The sequence below is a fragment of the Panthera pardus genome, unplaced genomic scaffold (assembly GCF_024362965.1).
Source record: "Panthera pardus isolate Hobbes unplaced genomic scaffold, ASM2436296v1 HiC_scaffold_13, whole genome shotgun sequence".
In the NCBI taxonomy this organism is placed as follows: Eukaryota; Metazoa; Chordata; class Mammalia; order Carnivora; family Felidae; genus Panthera; species Panthera pardus.
The window spans coordinates 73,496,738-73,511,841 of NW_026526688.1; the positions used below are offsets into that span (position 1 = coordinate 73,496,738).

General features: G+C 40.3%; 1 long non-coding RNA gene across 2 annotated transcripts in view; it reads right to left on the minus strand.

Annotated features, from left to right (window-relative positions):
• The window catches only part of LOC109262504 (uncharacterized), a 383,729-nt gene that overhangs the window by 80,252 nt on the left and 288,373 nt on the right, over positions 1–15,104 (minus strand). For both annotated transcript variants that reach the window (XR_008421653.1, XR_002077797.2), the window contains exon 4: positions 447–627. This is a non-coding gene — a long non-coding RNA (uncharacterized LOC109262504). The remainder of the gene's footprint in view (positions 1–446; positions 628–15,104) is intronic.

The following is a 15,104-nucleotide window of genomic DNA, read 5'->3' on the forward strand; positions in this document are numbered from 1 at the left end:
TAAAACAGTAATTGGTTTAGTTCACAGAACAAATACATCATTCTAATTCACCAGAAGACATTTCTTGAGAAACACTGATTTTTTTTTCCTAACCTCATCTCATACCTGTCTAGTCTGCTATGGCTTCTGTATCCCTATGGACAATAAATGTAGTATTTGCTTGCTAAGTGCATTACACTTGGTATCTCATTAGTTCTCACAATAATTGTATGAAGCAGCAACCATGACTATTTTCATGTTACAGGTTAAGAAACGGAGGCTTAGAACCCTAAGGTTATATAAACATTAAGTGATGGAGGCAGCATTCAGATCTGTGAAATCTGATGTTAGATCATAATCACCAACTTAGTATCTGTCAGGTCCTATATAAGCTATTTAAATTATACTGTAGAGAAAAAAACAACATTTAGATGGTGCAGAAAAGGAACCATGTGCTTGAGACTCACCTTATGGAGAGAGAAAAAGGTGGGCTCAGCAAAGCTTGTAGTTTGTGTTTTAGCCCCCACAGGACAACAGAAACATCCCTTGGTTCAAGAGCATGGAGTCTCCTGGCTGATGGTCCTATCTGTACACCGCACACATGTTTCAATCACATTCCAAGTGAGCTGTTGATTCAGCCTTCTGATCCTAGAGGGTGGAAACAAAATCCAGGTATACGTAGCTAAGAGATTACCCTCCAATTCAGAGATAGATTGTAACAGGGAGAGAACAACGGGGTTAAATGTCTATTTCTACCTAGACAAGCTAAACTGCTCTGACATTCTAGGTCAAATACAAGCTGCCCTGGTTCTCATCCTCGTGCAGAGCATGGACCTGATGGAATATGAGGCAGACCTGGCATTTTGTGTTTATTAACTCATTTAATCCACACAAGAATCCTCTGCAGATAGCACTGTGATCAGCCCTGCTTTGTAGAGGAGAAAACCAAGGCAGGAACACTTCCAATAACAACCTGCATTGTGTTCCACAGTAGACACATGGCATGGGCAGGATAGAAGCCAGGGAGGTAACAGCACAGGCCTGGTCCCTGGAGCCCCACAGAACACACACATGGGAAGGAAAACACCCAGTTCCCGGAACTTTTGACTTAATGATGGTATCACACACACACATACACACATGTGCAGCTTCACTTTTACCTCAAGGTCTCAGATACATATAGGCTTAAAAAAAAAAAAAAAAGAGGTAACTGCCAGGGACTGTGGGGAGAGGGGTATTGGGGGTTGGTGTTTAACAGGAACAGAATTTCAGTTTCAAAAGATGAACAAGTTATGGAGATAAATAACTGTTATCCACCCATGATGGCTGCACAAAGTGAGTATACTCAATGCCACTAAACTAGAGAGTTAAAAATGTTTAAGATGGTCAATTTTGTGTTATGTATAAATTTGGCCCCTACAAAAACAAAAACAAAAACAAAACAAACAACAACAACAACAACAAAAAAAAACCCACACAGTAAAAGCCACAGGAGAAAATCTGTGGTTGGGTTATCTGGCCCAAAGTGCCAACTGTGCTAAGAAGCCCTGGGTCACAGGAGATGTGACAGATTGAGTGACGTCGTGTATTGATTTGACTGGTTTTATTTTTAGAACTTGAGTACTTGCTGTCTGCCCTTTCCCAGAAAGAATATAGGACAGAGATTTATTAAGCTCCTGAGAAATTCAGCAATTTCTGAAGAAAGGTGCTTCTTTGAGTGGCACTCTGAATTTCCACGGCCCGGAATAAAGGTCTCATTGAATAATGACGGTCAAGGTCCAAAACAGCTTCCAGGCTGAGATGGCTCTGTCCTCTCTCAGTGTGTTTTGGGGGAAAAGTGATCTATTTACAATATTATCTCTGCTGGTTCATTCAAAACTACAGAACCTTCAAGTGAGAACAGATTTTCAGATTTAGAAGATAATTTTTGCCCATTAATCGGCAGCTAGAAAATAAGAACAGAACCCTTGGAAGCAGCTAAAACCCAAAACTGTCGCATGCAGGCCTTCTGTCCATAAGGATCCTATCTCTCAATGAATCAAAACCTTACCCTTGAAGATCGAGGTTTTCATACCAAGATAAATAAAACTATTAATTTTTTTTCAGAATGTCTGTTAGAAATATAATTCCACATACCTGCTGGTTTTCAAAAAATTCAGGCTTAAAAATGGAAAATAAAATTTAATACCATGTTATTACTTACAGTTGTCATTGGCAGAGCTTCGAGCTGCCTTCTGAATTTTCGAGAACCACCCAGAGTTGTTTTTCTTTCAAAAAGGATTTTTCCCCTCAAGACTTTATGAAGATCGCTAAGTAGAATTGCATGCAATCCTATGAAGGGTATATTTTATTCATTTCACTTCCAGTTTGATTCTTACAATGTGAACTCTGTAATTTTCCAGAAAGAAAAAGCTGTGTGTTGTGTGATATTGGCATTGCGCTATGTAGATGTATAGGATTTACACTGTACATATCTGCATGGGCTTGTGCCTGGAAATCTTGTCTAAACCCTCTGTATCTACAGATCCCTGTGGCGACTTTATCTTTGGAACCAAAATGCTAGAAAATTGTTTGTAATATTTAAACTTTTACCATGTAAAACTTTGATGGTGATAATAATAGAGATGTGTGAGACAAAGTGAAGCAGTTTGTGTAACATTTTTTGGAAGACTTAAATTATTTCTATGTGCTGTGAATAGATAATAGAAACCTTCCCTTCATTCACCCATGTAACAAATACATATTGAGCACCCTTCATGTGCTAGACACTGTTTTAGGCGATGGAAATACAAAGGTGAACAAAAACAGATTTGGTTCCATCTTTGTAAAACTGAGTTTTTGGGGGGGGGGGGTTGTAGGCCTTATACCACCAATTAAGCATAGCTCATTAAACTGTGAATTATTTAATTATCATTGTAAGTGCTACAAAGGGAACTAGGAGGTGCTATGAAAGTTTAACTGGAGAATCTGGCCGTGTCTGAGGGGCAGGGTCAATTTCTTCAGAAAGGGATGTTTGAGCTCAGCATCACCTATAGACCGAGTCAAGAGTCCCCAGACCTACACTTTGAAGGAGGCTTTACCTCCCATACCACCAATGCCTGGGGTGCCCTGAACCTCTGAATCCCCATCTAAAGGACCTCATCTGTGTCTAACATCCCAAAGGGGCAAGTACAAACACCTTCAGTTTCGGGGGTGGTCAAGAAGGGCTGCTTGTAGAGTGTGAGAATGCAAGGGCTTTGATGTACACATTTGATGCTCACAGTCCTTTCACAATGTGAAAAGAAACCAAGGATGGGCGAACAAGGGAGATGAAGATTTGGCCACTAGCATGGAACCATGAGTTGTGGTCCTTATACCACAACATTCTCATGTGGAAATTCAGGGGGGTCTGAGAAGTCTAAATTCTGTCTATAGCAGGTGAACCTTCATTTGCACTCTTGCTTTGAGCCCTAAAAATGTTAGGGGTGGTCCCATTTGATCTGGGCTTTGCAAGAGGAGTTGGCATTGACTGGGCAAGGAGAGAAGGGGCCTTTCGGGCAGAGGGGCCCATATGGGTGATGGCTCTGAGGCAGAATGGAAAATGAGGTGTTTAAGAACCTAAAGGAAGCTAGTATGTCTGGGATACAGAGAGTCTCACTGTAGCCTGACTGAAGATCTGTCCAGAACAATACATCTTTGAAGGAAAATACTATGTGACCATAAATGAAAGGTCTCCACAACACATTTTTGAATAGCTACTTAAAAAATTATGAAATGACTTCTATTGCTAAACTATAATTGCAACACAACATATACAAAAACTATCGAAACAGATGTTTGTAAATAATTTTCTTTCAAATACCGAATTATCAGTGTGCCATTACCTTCATTATCCCATGACAATATAGGCAATCATTTCCCATGTCCCTTGAGACTCAAGCCTATGACATGGGTTCTGTTCCCACTGCTTTTCCACCTCAATTTTTGTATTCAATAAATATTCATAATATTCATTCATCTTTTTACTAATTTAACTCAGCTGCAATATAGAAATAATATTACAATAGAGATGTTAGGAGGATGAAAGAAGCTAATATATAAGAAGTACTCAGAACAACAGCAGGAAACCACCAGGCTCATAAAAGGATGATATGGTCTCTGTACCCATGAGAGCTTCCAATTAGAAGAAAAGCAAACATGCAAGCAATTCTGTTGTGCGTATTTAAGAGCAGCAAGATTCTAAAACCACAGAGAAGGAACCGATTATTCTACCTGTACAACAGGGTGAGACTTCACAGACGAGGAAATATTTGGTCACAAGTCCAGAGGGAAAAGGACAGCTACCCCACTGGACAAAAGGGATGACGTGAAGGTATGGGGTAGAAGTATGTTGGGAAGGTGGGAAGGTGGGAAGTACTGGGAATGACCTGGTACTCAGCAAGTGCTAACCCACCCTGAAAACTGGGTCATCAGGATGACAGAAATGGTTGGGTCTAGGGTTGGGAGTTGAGCATGCTGGGACTCAAGAGTTGAGCCAGAGTGCGAAGGGACTTGCTGGAATTGGACATTTACGTGGTAGGGGAATGTTTCTCAAAGGGTGGCCCTTGGACCTTAGACACCCCTGGGGCTTCGTGTTAAAAATAAGTCTCCCCAGGGGCTCCTAGGTGGCTCAGTCCAGGAGCAGCCAACTCTTGATTTTGGTTCAGGTCATGATCTTGCGGTTTGGGACTTCAAGCCGGGCATGGAGCTCTGCACAATAATGAGGAGCCTGCTTGGGATTCTCTCTCCCTACCTCCCTCTCTGCCCCTCCCAGCCTCTCTCTCTCTCAAAATACATAAACTTAAAAAAAAAAAAAAAAAAAAAAGTCCGGCTGGGCCCACTCCAGACATAATGAATTGGAATAAGGGGCCTAGGGCAGTTTAACAAGCTCTCCAGGTGATTCTTGTTTATACTGGTGGTTGAGGTACCAGGAGTTGTTAAAGGAAGTTTTTCCATAATTCATACAATGAGCTTTGTCTTACAAAGTGGCTAGCTATATCCAGATTGCCGAGAAAACCAAGAAGCTCCCCTTTCAGAAGAAAAATACCTATTCAGAAATGGGGCTGCCTTCTGTGAAAATAAATTAGTATCAGACCTTATTAGATAGATATGGGCAGGGGAATCTCAAAGCAAATATATTTTTGCCTATATCATTCTGATCCCTAGCACCCTGACATCCAAAGGAGAAAAGATCCAAATTCTCCCAAAAATAATAAGACTTGTTAGTTTTTCCTTTATAATGGAATACCTATTAAAGACTCCTAACCTAAAATAGACTCGGGGTTTGTGAAACACTGCTGAGAAGGTAACAGAAGTCACAAAGCAATGGCTGGTGTGGAAGTCGGTAATGTTTCAAATTTCCAGGAACTAAAGTCAATGAAATGCAATACTTTCAAACCTTCTTCCTTAAGATTCATTATCCTAAAAAGTTATATATTACTCAGTGCAGGCTCCTTATGCTTAAGATTTTTAGTTTTACAGCTCTCCAAAGAGTCTGAGTGTTTAATAAAGAGAATAGAGAGTTTGCAGAAACCTCAACACATCACAAAATTCTATTTGGTTGATTACTACCCTTTATTCTATGGAACATGACATTTTCAAAGCATGTTTAAAATGGGAAAACTCTTGGGGTGCCTGGGTGATTCAGTTGGTTAAGCGTCCGACTTTAGCTCGGGTCACAGTCTCGTGGTTCATGGACTCGAGCCCTGCATTGGGCTTTGTGCTGACAGCTCAGAGCCTGCTTCGGATTCTGTGTCTCCTTCTCTCTGTCCCTCACCCACTTGGGCTCTGTCTCTCCCTATCTCAAAAATAAATATCAAAATTTTGTTTTAAAATAATGGGAAAACTCTTGTCATATGGTAAAAGGGGAGGAAAACATACAAAATAATATATATATAAATATTTAATATACATATATATGTATATATATTGTATATGTATCTATAGTCATTAAAACTAAATCCCTACGTATAAAGATTAGAAGAACATAAAATATCGGTTAATTTTTGATTCCAGGGATGGTGACATTATCAGTAATTTCTGGTTCCTTCCTTGTGCGGTTTTATAATTTTGGAAACTTCTAAAATGAACTCACCTTAGTTTTATCATTTGAAAAAAGCCCCAAACTTGTACATGATGAGGGTGTGGGTGTGGTGGTACAAGAAGCCGAATGAGGCACAGCAGTTGGTGGTGAGGAAACTTCCCTTTCGCCTCAAGCTGGACACACTTCTTCCTTTATGCTCCCCTCTCCGTTGGGATCTCCTTGCTAAAGAGTGAGTTCTTGGAGAAGTTCTTTGAGGTTTGCAACTGCACTTAACTTCTACCTGCAAGTTCAGCACCTAAAGCAGAGTCTGGCCCAGAAATGTTCCAGGGTTGAGTGACTGCTCTTCAGTTCCTCAAAAGCCAATGCTGACATCTCATCCCGTGGGACCAGGCTCTGGAGTCTGCTGTTCAGAGATGCCCGCTTCACCTTGGGAGCTGATCTCCAGCCCAGGAAGAGTGAACAGGAACGATGATTTCATGTTCCACTCCGGAGAACTGTAGGCAGGGCTAGCTTTCTGGAGTTAGGATCTAAAGAGAGAGCTCCCTGCTCTAAAATACCCACGCTGACTCCCAGCATTTTACCATCAAGGCTTCCTTCCTTCAGGGATCTGAACTCTTGTAATGGTTCCCTATTAAAATGCAAATACCTCCAGGAGGTGTTAAGCCTTTGTTAGCAAACACCTTGCTTGTTAACTAACACCTGAGCTGACATACATCTGAAATCAAGTGGCTGGTGGGAAGTCAGCTCTTGGAGAGATGGGGAAGTGGTGGAAAGCAGGCAGTTTGAGGACACCTGAGACCTTAGGATGAGTGGGCTCAGAATGTGACAAGTCGTCTAGACCTGGTGGTCAAGGTGAAGACCCAGGTGGGACACATGGCAGGTAGGAGTGCTGTGGGCCTAGTTCTCTAGCCTTTCAGGTAGTCAAGCTTTCTAGTCAAGTGCACATGAGGGTTAGAAAATTAACTGGTAAAGGGTCTGTTTGTTTGTTTGTTTGTTTGGGTTGGTTTGGGGTTTTTTTGTTTGTTTGATTTGGGGTTTGTGTTTTGGTCTGTGTTGTTTTTGTTTTTGTAAATGAGATTGGTCGTGATTTTTTTGACTCACGAACATAAGGATTCAGTGTTTGGGCACCAAACATGCACCTCAACTTTTAAGTTAATAATGTCGCTATTTACTTTTCTGTCTTACATTAGTTAATCAACACACATTTAACTCCTGTCATTTCTCTACAAAATTCAAAGCCTTCATTTCTGATTTTAAAAAATGTTCTCTCAAAGTCTTTCGGCTGGTCTGTCTTTCTGTCTGGAAATGCCATGACTAGAGAAATATGCTGAATTTTCCCACTTTTGTGTGTATTATTAGTCATCATGGGAGAGCTAAATGGCACTCTGGATTGAGTAAGATTGCCTGAACGGTTTTCAAATACTTGGGGTTCAAACAAACCCAAAATGTGTTTTGCCAAAACATTTGCTTTTCTCTTCATTTTTTTAAACCCATGTTTATTTCAAGGAGCATTTATTCCATGTGTTTTTAATGCATTTATACTCAGTTCATTAAAATGCTACTCTATAACAGTTCCTTGGCGTCCGAGAGGCCCATGGAACCCTTCTGCTTTGAAGGGGTAGATGTGCTGTGCCCACCCCAGTCTACAGTTTGAAATGGCCCAGCTCCTTCCTGGAGCCCATGGAGTCTAGGACGCGGAGGGTCTGGCACACCAGAGCACTTGTGCCCCAGGCCCTGGCGCCAGGGTGCCCTGTCTACCTCTGCTGTGCACATGGGCCAGTTAGTAGTCAGGAAGGTCCCTCACAGTCTCGGCTTGGTCAGAATTTAAGTGTTTTTGAATTGCATCCCTGCCTTTGCGAATCCTGGTAATGCTGAGGATTTAAGGGCCAGGCTGAAGCCCACAGGGCCTTATTAAATATCAATACTGAGAATGAGGGGGTGATTAGGAGCTGAGAAGGTCCCCCATTGTCTCCATTTCTGTAGTGGCAGGGAGTGACTCAACCCTCTAGGAAAGTAATAACAAACCTGTCAGATTGAAATTGCTAAGTAGCAAAAGACCCCCATTTTGTTCTAGATGCCCTGCCCCACCTAAAAGCAACGGCATGGAAAGCAGTGAGATGCAGATACAGCCTGATGTTTATGTAGCAGTGGATTAGCTTAGGGTAGTCAGGTCATTCTCCAAATAAAATGTCTCCATGCATGCTTCTGGCGGTTCTCTGTCAACATGGTCAGACCACATGTCAAGAACTGACGCAAATTCTCTATAAATGTTATCGCATTTCATCTTCACCACAGTCCCCTGAAGTACATACGATTAGCCCCACTTTGCAGATGAGCAAAATGAGGTGCAGAGCAAAAGCAACTTGCCTCAGGTCCAGCGGTGGGCAGGATTTTCTTTGACTCAGACCTGCCACATTGGCATTTCCTGGGCCGGTCTAGGCCTGAAGCTGGGCCCCAGTCACTTGAAAATCCCAAGTCTCACTTCTTTACTGGAGACCAGCCCTGGAGGAATAGCAATTATTTTGATAGGTCTTAGTGAGATAGGAAAACTGAGGGATTCCATAAAAATCTGCTTTTTGCTCCTTTTCCTGCTTCTATTCTTGCTATGACCTGTACGCTCACACACTTTACACAGGCTTCATTGCAAATAGTGTTCTCCTTGTGAGAGACTAGGATTTAATAATGACTTCTTTAGAATACATAATATCTCAGGAAGGACCAGGTGAGATGACCAGAGGAAGCTATCACACATATATTCCAGACCAGCAGTGCTAGATTTCTGGCTCCAGACCTGGGCCCTTGCCTTTGTTCTCATTGGTTCCTGGATGCCTGAGGGGACACTTGCACCTGACCATTGACCTCAATAAAAACCCCAGTCCCCAAGCAAAGATGAGACTCATGTGCGTTTCCTTTCCAAGCCTCCAGATGCTCCATCTGTATCTGCACTCTGTATCTTCAATAAACTCGGCTCTCACTTCCTGCTGGCTCGCATTTGATTTCCATCCCTCAAGAAGCCAAGGACCCTCTTGGCCGCTCCTGCAAGATCCCCTCTGGGTCCTCAGACCTGGCCTGCTGGCATCATCTGGAAAAAGACAACGCTGCGGAAGGGGAGGGAATTTGCACGGGCCAGTCTCCGAATTAGAAGGGACTCAGATTATTTTGTCCATCTTCTCTAAACTCTTTCTCTATCAAGAAAAAAAAAAATGTGCTCTAGTTACTCATTGTCCCTCTTAAAGTGCAGATCACTTCATGGAAGACAAAACTCCAGATGTGGCCTGGCCGGCACCAAAGGGTGGGGCTGTCTGTCCCTGCTTTCAACACCAGAAACGTGTTAACAAAGCCCCAATGTTTCTACTTCCCAAATCCACCCATTATGTGGCTGCGTCATGTCATGTAACTGTCGCCTCACATTCAGCTACCAGTTAACAAACACTTTAGCCTTTTATTCATTTACTTAACTTCTTCCTTATCTTCTCATTTCCCATGAGCACCTGTCCCAGTTAGGTTCCACATGGTCTAAACAACTTCTTCCTGCTCCTGAGCTGCCTGTGTCGACTTTTCTGTCATCTCAGCTCCACTGGATCTGGCTGCCCATTTCTTTTCAAGTTCTTTCTCCTTTGCAGCGAGTACGGACATGGGTAGGGGAGGAAAAGTTCGTTTTTCTAGACCTATCTGTTTACTTCTGTATTGTCCCTGTTAAAAACCCTAAACTTTCTTGTTCTTTTCATTCAGTGAATGGTTGAAAAAATATCCCTTTTCAAGGTCTCATGTATTTTTGGAAATCTTCAGCTCATTCTGACACTGCGTCTATCTGTGATTTTTGTCACAGGCCAGGCCATGATTTTGCATCCTCTGTCATTTGAGGGGCCTCCTTCCACCTTAAGAATGAGTCCTACCCTAGCTCCAAGAACACTCTGGGAATGCATGATAATTTATGAAAACTTTCCTTCTTTTTTATTCAAGTTTTAGGGTCCGAATTTTGCCTATTTTGAGCCCCCTATATCTTTTGTGCATATTTCCTTTAGAATACTCTAGCTATAGGGGCACCTGGGTGGCTCAGTCGGTTGAGCATCCAACTTTGACTCAGGTCATGATTTCACGGTCCATGGGTTCAAGCCCTGCGTCAGGCTCAGAGCCTGGCGCCTGCTTCAGATTCTGTGTTTCCCTCTCTTTCTGCTCCTCTCCCATTCACACTTTGTCTCTCTCTCTCTCAAAATAAAGAAACATTAAAAAAAATATATTGTCTATAGAATTATCTAAACTTCCTCTGAATTTCTTGAAATCTGCTTTTCCAAATTCCAAGTTATGTGCAATGCCAAACACATTCATTTCTTGACAGAATCATTCAGTGATAACATGGTCACACTTTTTTATAGTTCCTATTATTTCCAGACTCCACTTTAATCTGCATTACTGCTCAGAATTAAGACCAAGTAGCAATTCCATTTATTGCTTCCTCTGCATGCTGAGGCAAATAACAAATTAAATGAAGGCTTTACCTTTAGCAAAATAAGCCATTAAGCAGATGTCCAAATAGATGAAATTCTCCATCTCTACCCTCAGGTGCTTTAGTGATGGTTTTGTAATCTACAAAAAGAAAGAGTTACCCATTTCTCAGAGGTAACTAGCGGGGTTGCTTGACTTTACTTCCTCCGCAGTGTTTTTCTGATCCACTTTCTTGTTATTGTTTTCCAAGTTGTCTCCAAAGTTCTTCCATATAAACTCTCACAGATCATGGATTTCTGTGTACTTATGAAAATGGCCCAGGGTATAAAGTAGAATATGTTGATGTATAATCACCCTTGCCTCTTTTATATGTTGGGGGTGGAAACACTTTCCTTAGAGGGTTATTGAGAGAGTTAAGCGAGGCAGTGTTTGGACAAGGGGTCATGCAAACTGGAAAGTATGGCACAAATGTTTACAATTATCTTTACTGAATTATTATCACTCTGCCTCTTCAGTGAAACGTGTCTGTGAAATGAGGTATACCTCTCCTTTACAACTTGGGTCTTGTTCTACAACTCTTTGTAAACCCATAATTTACCTTCCTATATTAGATTGTTAAGGTCCTACTGCTGATCAGATATAATCAATGTACTAGGTGATAAATAAAGAGAAAAACTTCTTGAAGAGAGGGAATTTCTTTTATTTTGGAACACCAGGCATTAAGCATGTACTAGGATCAGACTCTAGGTGTGTGGAGAATATTCCCTTTCTCCTTTACCCTCTTGGACTGGATTTTTCCTAAACACAGTCAAGCTCTGCATAAGAAAGGGAAATAACCATATGAGGCTGGCTACCTATAGGTAGAAAAAAAAATAACACATTTATTTTACTATCAGAGAGAAACAGGAAGAGAAAATAAATCATTACGTAGTGTACAACTTAGATTTCCAAACTTAAAGCCATAGTATTTACTTTTAAATATCTTCTATTAAGATGTAATTCACATACCATAGGAATTGCTATTTAAATATACACTTTAGGGGCACCTGGGTGGCTCTGACTTTAGCTCAGGTCATGATCTCACAGTTTGTGAGTTCGAGCCCTGTGTTGGGCTCTGTGCTGACAGCTCGGAGCCTGGAGCCTGCTTCAGGTTCTGTGTGTGTGTGTGTGTGTGTGTGTGTGTGTGTGTGTGTGTGTCTGTCCCTCTCCCACTCACGTTCTCTCTTCTCTCTCTCTCAAAAAATAAATAAAACTTAAAAAAAATTATAGTATACACTTTCATAGTTTTGATATATTCACAGATATGTGCATCATCACCACTAAGTTTAGAATATTTTTATCAGCCCCAAAGAAACCCTGTACCCACCAGCATTAGCAATCACTCCCCATTTCTCCCCAACTCCACACCTGCACAGCCCTCCACAACTGCTAATCTTTCTCTAGATATACATTTACCTATTATAGACATTTCATATGAATGCAACCAGTACATGATTGTGACTGGCTTCTTTCTATTAGTATAATGTCTTCAAGTTTCATCCACATCATTAGCATGTGTCACTTCATTCCTTTTTATTACAAAATAGCATCTCATTTTACAAAGATTTCCCATTTTATTTATAATTTTGTCAGTTTTTCATTTGAGGTTGTCTCCATTTTTTGGCTTTTATGGATATTGCTGCTATGGACACTCATGTGCAAGGTTTTGTGGAGATGGATGTCTTCAATTCCAGGAGTATGTTTAGCACTTTGAAGAACAGCCAAAGTGTTTTCCAGAATTGCTGTACCATGTTGGTTCCCACCAGCAAATTTATGAGGGTTCTTACTTCTCTATAGCCTTGCTAACGTTTGTTACTGTCTTTTTTATTACAGCCATCCTAGTGAGTGTGAGGTGGTATCTCACTATGGTTTTGATTTGTACTTACCTAATGACATGATATTGAATATCTTTGTGCTTGCTGTGTTTTTCGACATTTTTCTTGGAGAAATGTCTACTCAAATCTTTTGCCCACTGGTGGAGTTGTCTTTTTATTATTGAGTTTTAGAATTCTTTTTCTATTTTGAATCCCAGTCCCTTATCAGATATATGATTTGTAACTTTTTCTCATTTAAAGGGGTGTGTTTTCGCTTTCTTGATTGTACCATTCTCGGCTCAATTTTCTTTCATTCATTCATTCATTTGTTTTTTAATTAACAAACACTGAACAGACTCCTATCATTGTATCTCCATCTCTCTACTAGGGCGATAAATGGGAGAGGGATGGGCTGCAAGAGCATAGCATTGGCCCTAGTACTGGAAGTTTCCCCAAGTCTCTGGGCACTGGTTTGCTCTTGTTTGCATCCCAAACTCTATGGTGTTGATTCTCTTGATCAATAACATGTCATTATGCAGATAACGTAGAGAATATGCATAGACAGTATGAGTAAATACTATTAAAATCCTTTCACATCTGAAAGAATTCAGGTTCCAAAGAAGCCACAGTGATGCATGTCCAGGTCTGTGTCTGAGAGAGGCATAGAATCACAGAGGCCTTTCTCAGCTCAGAACACATCGTTACCTTGCTTTTGCCTCCTGTGTTCAGAGGTAGAGCCCTGGACACCTGCACAAAATCAGAGTCCTGTGACTGGAAGCTAGAGGGATGGGTGGTAACCAAAAGCATCTACTACAGATGTTTATGATGAATTCCCTTCACCTATTGATTTTGGTCATGGTGCATGACCTGAGAGGAAAAAAGACCCTCTTTGAAGACTGGCTTTCAAGGATCACCTCAGGCATCCAACCACACAGTGGACAAATAGCTACTGAGCAAATCCGTCCTCAGAGAACCTACCCAGAGTTGATCACAGGTTGATTATAAAAGAATATAATCAGGAACAGCCAGATGGAAGAGATGCATAGGGCAAGAAATGTGGTAAAGGATGTGGATCTTCCATGCCCTCTCCAGACTCCATTCTCCCCAAAGCTCCACATGTTCACCAACCCAGAATCTCTCAGGACAATTTTTTTTTTATGATAAAGTTCAATTTCACCTATTCTTTAACTGCATATGTTTTTGGTATTATATCCAAGAAACCATTGCCTAATACTAGGTCATCAAGATTTACTTCTATGTTTTCTTCTAAGAGTTTTATGGTTTTACCTCTTAAATATTGATCTGTGATCCATTTTGAATTAATTTCTTTATGTGGCTTAAGAAGTAGTTGAAGTTCATTGTTTCATGTGGGATTATACAGTTGTCCCAGCATCGTTTGTTGAAAAGACTATTTTCTTACCATTGACTTGTCATGGCACTCTTGTTGCAGTCAATTGACCATAAATGTAATGGTTTATTTATGGACTTTCAATTCCATTCCACTGATTGTATGTCTGTCCTTATGTCAGCATCACACTGTCTTCATGACTGTAGCTTTGTAGTAAGCTTTGAAATTGGGAAGTGAGTCCTCTCATTTTGTTCTTCCTTCTCAGGATTGTTTTGACTATTCTGGATCCCTTGCATTTTCATATGAATTTTATGATCAGCTTTTCCATTTCTGCAAAAAAAGACTGTTGGGATTTTGATATGGATCACACTGAATCTGTAGGTCAATTTGGAAATTACTGTTTTCTTAATAATACTAAGTCTTCTGATCCATGTATATGGGATATCTTTTCATTTATTTTTATCTTTAAATTTTTCAACAATGTCTCACAGTTTTCACTGTATAAGTCTTATCATTTTTTGTTAAATTTATTCATAAATGTTTTTCTTCTTGATACTCTTTTAAATGGAATTGTGCTCATAATTCCTTTTATAAATTGCTCATTGCTAGTCTATAGAAAGAAGGAGATTTCTTAGGATTTACCATATACAAATCATATCATCTGTAAAGAGAAATAGTTTACTTCACCCTTTCCAATCTGAATGCCTTTTATATCTTTTTCTTGTTCAAATGTCCTAGCTAAAACCTCCACAGCAATGTTGAATGGAAATGGAAAGAGCAGACATTCTTACCTTGTTCCTGACCTTAGAGAGAAAGCATCCCATCTTTTCCATTAAGTATGATGGTAATGGAGTGGTTTTCACAGATGGCCTTTATGAAATTGAGGGAGTTCCCTCCTGTTCCTAGCTTGAAGAGTATTTTTATAATGAAACGGATTGCCTCAAATGCTTTCTGCATCTATTGAGATGATCATGTAAGGATTTTTCTCCTTTATTCCATTAATATAGTTTAGTACATTGTTTTCTTGGGGTAAATTCCACTTGGTTGTGGTATATAATCATTTTTATATGTTGCTGGATTTGGTTTATTAATATTTCTTGAGGATTTTTGTGTCTCTGTTCATAAGGAGTATCAGTCTGTAGCTTCTTGTCTTGTGCTATCTTTGCTTGGTTTTGGTTTCAGGGTAATCATAAAATTAGTTGAGAAGTATTCCTTCCTCTTCAATTTTTTTTTTTTGAAAGAGTTTGTAAATGATCGTATTAGTTCTTCCCTTATTGGAATTTACCAATGAAGCCATCTGGACCTGAGCTTTTCTTTGTGTGAAGATTCTGAATTACAAATTCAATCTCTTTGCTTGTTACAGGTCTATTCAGATTTTCTATTTCTTTTTGAGTCAGCTTCAGTAATTTGTATTTTT